A 10153-nucleotide genomic window follows, 5' to 3' on the forward strand; every position below is an offset into this window, starting at 1 on the left:
AACCTCTCATGAAATTTAATTGCCATGAGGGTTATTTCCCAAACCTTTTGGTTAATATTCAAAATGTTTAATAGTTGGCTTCAATTTGCTTAAACATCTTGCAATATAGCGGAAAGAACAAAATATGAATAAGAACACGGAAATTCTAGTATTGATTATGTTCCCCTCTAGCTTTGTGACCTTAGTCAAATTATATAAACCCTCTGTAAATAAATATTCATGCACACAATAAGGAAATAGGTGATATTTACCTTGTTGAGCACAATGTATGGAAGAGGAAAAGTAAAAGATTTGAAGTCAGTAGATTCGAGTTGAGATTCTAAATATATAATTAGCATTATTTACAATCCATGACTGTCATCAGTTACCCAACCTCTGTAATTTTATGTTCTTCATCTCTAAAATGGGCTATAAAAATTCCCATCTCAGAAAATTTCTATAAGTATTAACTACAGCAATAGCTGGGAATAGATCTTTCTAAGTATTAAAATGTGTTTCAATTGTTAGTTACTATTCTGTATGCTAAACACACTCTGAACATAAATCAGTGAGCAAAAGTGAAATACAAAAAAGGTTATTTTACCTGTCTGAATTTAAGAATTCCAAAAGTACATCCTTGGTCAAAAATATAAGTGCAAGTAGTTTATTTTGAATTTAATCCTAGGAGACATTGCTAGGGAATAAGGAATTAAAAGAGAAAAAAAAGATTAAAGAAAAAAAAAGGTTCACTTTTAAATAAGTGACTACTATTGACAACTGGGCCTTAATCTTGTTGTGTAACCCTGGGAAATGATGTAGGACACATTTTTTACTAGTTTCCCATCAGATGTATTAGAAGGCTTTATAAAATATATACCGATTCCTTTACTCGTTAGTTGAAGGCTGCTTGCTACTCTGGAGTATTAATTCTCTGGCACTTCCTGCCCATATTGCACACTAGTTTAACAAATTTGGAAAAGCAAAAAATATCCTCAAGCAAACAGATGAAGTTTTGACAGTCACATCAGCACATTCTCAAATGGTAATAAAAAATCCCCCCTAATTCTCATAGCCTAATGTGTATGCAAGCTTATAAGACAAAAGACATTTTGCAAATGTAATTTATTTATGAAGATTAAAATACAGAGATTATTTTGGATTATCTATTTGGGTCCAATATTATCACATGAACCCTATCAAAGTATCGAATGTTTTCAGGCTGGGGCCAAGATGGGAGGTCAGAGAGATCCAAGTGTGAAAACTCAATCCACCATGATGCTTATAAAGATGAATAGAACCATAAACTAAGAAATGCATGAGATATCAATGAGATCAGAGAGGCTCCTAGACAACAGTTAGCAAGGACCCAGCCCTACAACAGGAGCTGGATTCTGCCAGCAAGCTAAAAACGCTGCAAAGGAGATTCTCTCCCAGAGCATCCAGGTGAGGCCTCAGGCAGCCAATGCTTTGATTTTGGCCTTGGAAGACATGAAACAGAGAAATCAGTTGTGCCCACCTGGATTTATTGGTAAGCAGTGAGATAATTTTTGTTATTTAAAGATGCTGAATGTGTGACAATTTGCTTTGGAAGCAATAGAAAACTAATATAGTAAGTCACTCAATTAAAATCAGCTGTCTTAAATTTTTCATCCTACTTATACTTCCTTTCTTTCCAACATTCAGAGCCTGTTCAGAGATGCTCTTAAATTCCAATGTTGAAATTATTCCTCTCTTAACTCAAACTGCATTTATAATAAGAGCTAGACAATTTAGAATTTGATCATGTTCTCTACTGAATATTTCTGAGTTTCTGTATTGAAAAGTTGTCTTCTCAGTAAGATTATGCATTCCTCCTGAGCATGGACACCCTCAATATATTAGACGTTCTCTTTTACATACCTCAGAAAGATACAAAAGCATAAATCTTTAGAAAGACTTAATAAAATACTCATCAAGTCATTACTAGGATACTGGTACTGATGTAAATCCACAATTCACTTGGTATCATTTTTCCACCTACGATCATAAAAAGTAGCCTCAAAGACAAACACCATATGATTTCACTTATATATGAAATGTAAAAGACAAAATAAATTAATAAACAAAACAGAAACAGACTCATAGATACAAGAGTACATTTTAATGACTGCCAGATGTGAGGAGGAAGGTTGAGGAAAGGGGTGAAAAGGGGGAATGAATTAAGATGCACAAATTGCCTGACAGGTGTGACTCAGTGGTTGAGAATCAACCCATGAACCAATAGTTCACCCATTCAATTCCATGTCAAGACACATATCCAGGTTGTGGGCTCAATCCCCAGTAGGGGTGGTGCAGGAGGCACACTATCGATGTCTCTCTCTCATCGATGTTTCTATCCCCTTCTCCCTTCCACTCTCTTTAAAATCAATCTAAAACATATAAAAATCCTCTATGAAGATGCACAAATTTCCAGTTATAAAAGTAGTCATAGGGGTATAAGTATGGCATAGGGGATATAGTCAATAATGTTGTAATAACTTTATATGGTGTCGGATGGATACTAGACTTAACAGGTTGATTATGGCATAAATTAAATAAATGTCTAATCACTATGCTGTATACTTAAAACTAATATAATATGTCAAACTATAATTGAAAAATTTAAAAAACATAATTTTTTTTTAAAAAAAGAGTAGTCTCTACATGAAGAAACTCGAAATCACTCTCCTGAATCTTCCTCCCTCATACCATGACTTTAGTTCTCATTTTGCTTTGTGATTTCCTAAAGGAAAACCCAGTTTTATTTAGTCAATCCTGACTAAGAACATTTTCTCTTCTTATAGTGTAGAATCACCAAGTTTCCCCTCACCCCCCGCCCTTCCTATTTACATGGGGGTTTTTTTGTGTGTTTTTTTTTTACACCAGGCATGATTTTTTTTAATACCACACCAAAAATAGTTGCCTCTGATTTCTATTTAAAAGCAATGAATAATCCCCAAAACAGAGACAGATTTTTTTCTAATGTGCACATTTTAAGTCAAATGTTGGCTTAAAAAATGACTACTTGGAGCTATATGCTCTAGAAAGACTTCTGATTATAGTTCTTTAGCTTGCTGTTTATATTTGTGGATGTAAGCCATTACTGTAATAAAGGAAGTAGCAGAGGAAAGAATGAATAAATAAAAGGATGCAATTAATAACAACTTAAACAATGGAATACTTACAGCCTAATAATTGTTGAAAGTGTATATTGAAAGTATTGTTATAAAATATTTATTATTCACACTAAATGGCAAAAAAGATCATTTTTAACTAATAAATGAATTTTTATTAGTTTGCATTTATGTAAGGGTTTTTATATATTAATAAAAAAGCCACAGTTAATTCTTTCAAAAGTTCTCTGAATTATAAATGAATGCTATAATTTTTTCTTTTTAATGTAATACTTTTCATTCCCTTACTTGCCATATGTTGTTATAATGTATCAAACTATCTATCTACCTAAATTGATTTTAATACAATTACTTTCCTTGAAAATTCTTATAGATATAAAAGTAATACTATTTAAGGCAATTCTTTTTCATAAAAACATGAAAAGTAAATCAATTCTAAAATAAATACAGTGATTAAAATATTTCTGTCCTTATCTACATTTATCCTGTGAGATATTTGTGATGTATCAACAAAGTATAGAAACCAATTAGGTATGTTAAATTAGAACATGTGACAACTCTACAGACTTAACACTCACATGTATTTTTATTTTTATAAAATGACTCACATATAATCTTCAAGGTAATAGCAGTATTAGAAAATAATCTTTACAAGGTGAACTGAAAGATCATCCTAATATGATCCTGTCCTCAAAGAGAGAGAGACAGACAGACAGACAGACAGACAGACACTACTTATGCCATGGTTTTCTTTAAAATAGACATGAAAATCACACACACACACACACACACACACACACACACACACAAAGAACACAAATGACTTTACTTTTTAATAGAAATTGAGGCGTTTGAAATGTAAGTCAATCACAATCCCAGAATTTACAAATAGATTGACAACATGTATTTCCCTTAGATCTTTTTTTATAGAACAAGCCTTTCCCAGTAATGTTAAATGATGCTTAAAAAGTAATAATTTGTTTTAAAAAAGAGCATCTGATAACTTCCAGCAGAATTGAGAAAACAGAAAAAGAAACAAGGCACGTAATGCAATACTTGGTTGAGACATACCAGACCTCTTTATCCTTCTAAAAGGAGAAAATTTACTTTATACAGGGACACAGGAACTTAACTGAAAGAAGCAACTGATCACTCACTGTGATGCATGGCATGGCATAAAGCAAACATGCTGGCAGGGAAATAGATTAGGAGGACAGTTTGTCTATCTTTACTATCAGAAAAATCTTATAGTTGTCGTTTTTTCCAGTATGGCTGCTGCATTTTCAAGTAGCCGTTGGTAATATGTACCCTCTTTGGTATCAGAACTTTCTATGTAATAGGATAAAGAATAGAGCATTAAGGTAATGTCTGGTATAAAATGAATCTTGGTTTGGCACAGAAGTAGAGGTAAGGTAATAACAATAAAATATTTCACATAGGTAGTGAAATTCCCATAATTAAAACACAAACATAAATTAGGAAAGATCTGAGGGTAAACTGGAGATTGCAATGGTTTATGTTCTTGATTTTTTTTCAAATACAAAATCTAGCAATTGTGTTAGAAGATGTCCTCATCTAAAGTTAGCAGAATCAGTCAGCAGAAACAAAATAGCATCTTAAGTCAGCAGAAACAAAATAAATTCAGACATCAAACACTGGGTTAACAACTATAGACCTTAACACTATTCAGGCAAGAGAGAAGGGCAGAAATCCTTACAGTTTTTCTCAAATTAAATGGAAGAAAAGTTTATGGAGCTATTTAGTGATTATATATATATATAATCTTTAAAACTGAAGTAGAATGGAACAGAAAAGATAAAAGGGAGCAGTGAATAGAAAATACCACAGTTAAATATGAAATGATAAATTTGATTTAAAAAAAAAGATTGAAAGGGAACTTATAAAACAACTAGAGGCCCGATCGACAAAATTCATGCAAGAAGTTCAGCCCTCGCAGGCCCAGCATCATCCAGGACGACGTCCAGCTGTTTGGTCTAATTAGCATATTATGCTTTTATTATTATAGATTACATATTTTAAATGTATAATGAAGAAAATAAAAAAGAGAAAAGTCTTATTGTTTTTTTTAATATAAAACCCCACCAGTGTCGTGTAAAAAATTTTAATAAGATGTGCTGAACTGTAGAGTAGAATAGAGAAGTCACAAAGAAAGTGGAAAAGTTGAGAGATCTGAAGGATGGAGGATGGGTAGGCAAAATTACGTTGTTCTGAAGAAAGACAAAATTGGGATATCAATTATATTCAAAACAATGATCAGAAAAATTGTCTAAACTTAAAGTATGAATACATTTAAAGGTTTATCACATTCCAAAAGAAGTGAATTAAAATTCATTCATTCATCATAATAATTAATTCAGAGAATGCCTGGAAGAATTTATAAGATGATTCTGACTTGTGTAACCATTTTTCAGGATATAGTATACAATAAATATTACCTTCCTATACTTTATTATTTATAAATTTGAAGACAAAATATAATTCAAACCTACGCAGAGAATATTTTAAGCTTTATGTAAGCGTTTAGAAGACTATTCTTTTTTTTTTCTGACAATGAATGGCACAAGATTCAGTATTTTTTTTTAAAAGCATGACTAAAAGAAATATACTAATTCAAGTTTTATATTTCATGTAAAGGTAACAAGTTTATATAGAGTATACTTCAAGACAATAGAATTACTTTTGAAAAACATAATTTAAAGATGTAGTGCAGTCAGTAGAAATGAATCATACTTTACAATATGAAATATAGATTTTAAAAATGAGAGTGAAGCTGCACAGCAGGGAAGATGGCATGCCACAGGCCTGGACCATGAGCAGCAGTACAGTGAGCAGCTACCCAAGAAGGACGCTCAAGTTCTTACAGGGCCACGGTTTCTTGCAAAATCTCAATTATTAGGAAACATTAAAAATGTGGCCAAGAGAGCTAACAGGGACCATTTCGTTACAGCCTATAGCCATCTCTTTGAAAGTGTGTCAAGGATATTGCAAGTGTAAGTAGTGTCCGAGCAGATGAAAAACGTGAAGCTTAATGAAGATAAACCAAAGAAACCAAGTGTGAAGAGACTCTGGATGAGGGTCCACAACATACAAAATCTGTCCTTAAAAGGGGATGGGGTTTAAACCAACTTCCCCCAAAAGGAAGATGTTGCTCACTGCCGGTATACAGAGATACTACAAGATGGCACAGTGTTTGATGCCAATATTCAAACGAGTTCAAAGAAGAATGCCAAGCCTTTAAGCTCTAAGGTTGGAATAGGCCGTCATCAGAGGGTGGGATGAAGCGCTCATGACTCTGAGTAAAGGAGAAAAGGCTCAACTGGAGATTGAACAGAATGGGCCTATGGAGAGAGAAAGGTCAGCCTGATGCCAAAATTCCACTAAATGCAAAACTCATTTTTGAAGTGGAATTAGTGGGTATTGATTGAAATAGCAATGCTTCAGTTCTAAAGACATCTGCAATGGCCTTGAAGAAACTTATGTAACTAAAGTGTTGTACGGGAAGAGTCAACTGGAAAATTCAAGGAGTTATGTTAGAACTTGTTTCTTTCTCCCCAAGCTTTTAAGAAATGTAATCCGTTATAAATTTCTGAAGTTTAAAATATTTTACTACAGCTGTGTAAAAGACGGGTCAGGGAAAACTCATTTTCCTTTTACCTCATGTTGTAAACTAAAAGGCTCAATAAAATTTACCCAATGTCTTTTAAAAAATAAAGTAAAACAAAAAATAATACTGAGCATTAACATCAGTTAGGTATTATAGATCATAAACATAATTGGCTAAAAAAATATTAAAATAATGTAACTTAAAATAATTCAGTAATTGAAAGCCAAAGAAAGAAAATAAAATTTCTATTAAAGGTATTTCAAAATAGAAAGGAATTCTCCAAAGAGATATAGTAATATGTAATTTTTTCCTAATTTGCAAAACACAAAATCAAAATATATCATTTTAATCCTTAATCTATCATATAAAAGTCTTAAAGAGTATTTATTTGCCATTTATTTTATAAAGGTTAATAATATTAAAAATATTAAAAACATAGATGGAACATGAAAAAATATAAACTTATTGTGCCTCTATGTATTTCCCACTCCCAAACACCAAGGAGAGGTTACCATCACTGACCATGATTCTGAGTGTGTATTTCTTAGTACTATGTGTTAGAGAAGACAGAAAACCCAACTCTAATTGATCAAAACAGAAAACTTTTTAATGTAACTGAAAAAAATAAGATACTATTCTGAAACTACTTTCAAGTGAGGTATGATTTAAGTGCCTCCAAAAAATGTTTTGATTTCCTTGTTTCTATGGTCTGCCACAGCATCAGCAAAATTCAGGGCACACACAGCTCTAGGTTTTTTCTTAGTGCCCCCAAAATAGCTGCAGGGAATCCAAACTCCCTGTTGCCATATATATGGGAAAATGTATATTCAAGGTACAGAGAAAGGGGATTTAAAAAAAACAAAAAAACTCTCACCTGAGGATATGTTTGTTGATTTTAAAGAGAGAGAGAAACATCCATTGCCTCCCATATGCTCCCAGGCCAGGAAAAATCCCCAATATAGGTAAGTGTCCTAACCCAGAATCGAACCCACAACACCAACTCAGCCAACCTGTGTTTTGTTGTTTTGTTTTATTTGTTTTTTTAAGTAGTAGTATCTACAAAAGTCTTGTTTTTGTAATTGACTCTTTTTAGATTAGATGCATGTATCCAAACAAATGGTGGAGGAAGAATAGAATGCACTGACTGGCATAAATTATAGAGATCATATATCATGAATGGCTGGAACAGTAGTGAGGTTTGCTGGGAGAGATATGGTTTGTGCCTTTTATTATGCATAATTATTAATAGTGTGCCCACTCACTCTGAAACATATCCAAGTTTGGATCATAAATTACACAGTCGTTTGACTTACACCATAAAAGGCTCACCCTTGGAACAAAAACCCAACCAAAGCTAAAACATATGACTGGAGAGTTTATAGGACTGATAGAGTCAGCCAACCAGTGTATAGTACGGTGTGCACTCAGAGTCCACTTTCTTATGAATTTAGGAATAGATAGATATACATACATACCTTAAAAGCAAATGGCACCCTGTTAGGTATTGCCCTATAATCACTACTAAATTTTAGCATTTTCAAGATTTTCTATATCAATCCATTTGAGTTGATTTATCCTTTCTTAACAGCTGCACAGTGCTGCATACTATAGTTATATTAAATTTATTGAACTCCTCACCATTGGTGGGTAGGTGTTCTCTTGTTTTATTTTTAAAAGAATGAAGCAAAGCTTCAATAATTATATACATGCATTTTAATGCTCATATACATGTATTTTTGCAAAATAGATTCACAGAAATAGAAATGGTGACTTAAAGGGCATACAGATATAGTGCTGATATATAATAATATACTGCTTTATCAAATTCATTAACAAATTTGTATATCTACAAATGAGAATGAAAGTATATGTTATTTCACACCCTCACTAACACTTGATGTTATCAATTTAATAGTTCTAATTGGTAGGTAAAAATCCATATTTATTTAAATATATGTTTATTTATTAGTAAGTAGTAAAACTAATCACTTTTAAAAACTGTAAACTGCCAAATTATGTCATTTGTCTCATATTCTATTTTTAAGTTTGTCTTTTCCTTATACCTTTGAGGAGGTTTTTATGCTAAATACAAACATTTGGCCTAATGTGTATGCTGCAGACATATTCCTGAATCTGCCACTTGCCTGATAAAAGGAGTTTTAGTTTATTTTGGAATACAGACCTCTTTTTAAGGTAAAATATCTTAACCATTTTCCTTATGGCTCCGATATATTTTATCCTACTATTTAGAATTATAAAAATTATTCTTAAGATTATGAAAATTTTCTCCACCTTAAATTCTTGGTTAATGCAATGTACAGTAGGAATACATTTCTTTCAAATATATAACAATTTTCACCAACACAATTTTATTGAAGAGATCACCATTACGCTTACATGTGAACTTGCCATTTTATTCATTAAATTCCCTAATGGTTTCTTTTGCATTTTGATTCCAATTGTATGGAATATATAGATTATATTTGTTAGAATTGTCATTTTAAAATGCTAAATTTTCCCATTCACTAACATGATATTGATATTGCACCCATTTTTTTTTCTTATTTTAGTTAATTTTTGTGCTCTCTGAGAGTATATAATTGTACAAGTCCAATGCAATTCTCAGACTTACACTTTGGTATTTCACAGGTTTAATGGTAGTTATAAGTAAGTTATTCTAATATACTCTCTATAAATTTTTGCAGTAAATTTTCCATTTAAAATTTGAACATATATGCAGTTGACCTCTCATTAACTCTAGAATCTTTCCATTGTCTTCCCTTGGACATTGTAGGTAGAGTGTCACATTAATAATGGCTGTTTAATTTCTTCCTTTCCAAAATACATTTTCTATTGTGAGAGGTTTTATTCTTACCTTGCTTCTGGTTTTAGAAGAGAGTCTTCTAACATTTTATGATTAAGTATGTTGTTTTGGAAACATAATCTAGCAGAGCAGGAAATATTTAATATAATGTATGACAAATAATATTTTATTATAGTTTTGATTCATTTGTAATGTTTGTGTAAGACTCATGATATAATATTAAATGGAAAATTTAGGTATGATTCTACTTAGGTAAAAGATATTAAATGGAATATTATATGTTTATGGGGTGCATGCACCTTCATGAGTACAAACTTGTAAAAAATTCAGCAAACTGCATTGAAAGCTACTAGGTAGAATGATTCAATGATTAAAATGTTCTTCTTGCCCTGACCATTGTGTCTCAGTTAGTTGGGCAACATCCCATGCATCAAAAGATTGCAAGTGCCAAAACCGGTTTGGCTCAGTGGATAGAGCGTCGGCCTGCGGACTCAAGGGTCCTGGGTTCGATTCCGGTCAAGGGCATGTACCTGGGTTGCGGGCACATCCCCAGTAGGAGATGTGCAAGAGGCA

At 32.3% G+C, this 10153-nt stretch overlaps 1 pseudogene; it reads left to right on the forward strand.

Annotated features, from left to right (window-relative positions):
• The first annotated feature begins 4399 nt into the window (after nt 1–4399).
• On the forward strand, nt 4400–6606 carry LOC102753571 (annotated as a pseudogene).
• The last annotated feature ends 3547 nt before the right edge of the window (nt 6607–10153 follow it).

Source organism: Myotis davidii, unplaced genomic scaffold, assembly GCF_000327345.1.
Source record: "Myotis davidii unplaced genomic scaffold, ASM32734v1 scaffold374, whole genome shotgun sequence".
Lineage (NCBI taxonomy): Eukaryota > Metazoa > Chordata > Mammalia > Chiroptera > Vespertilionidae > Myotis > Myotis davidii.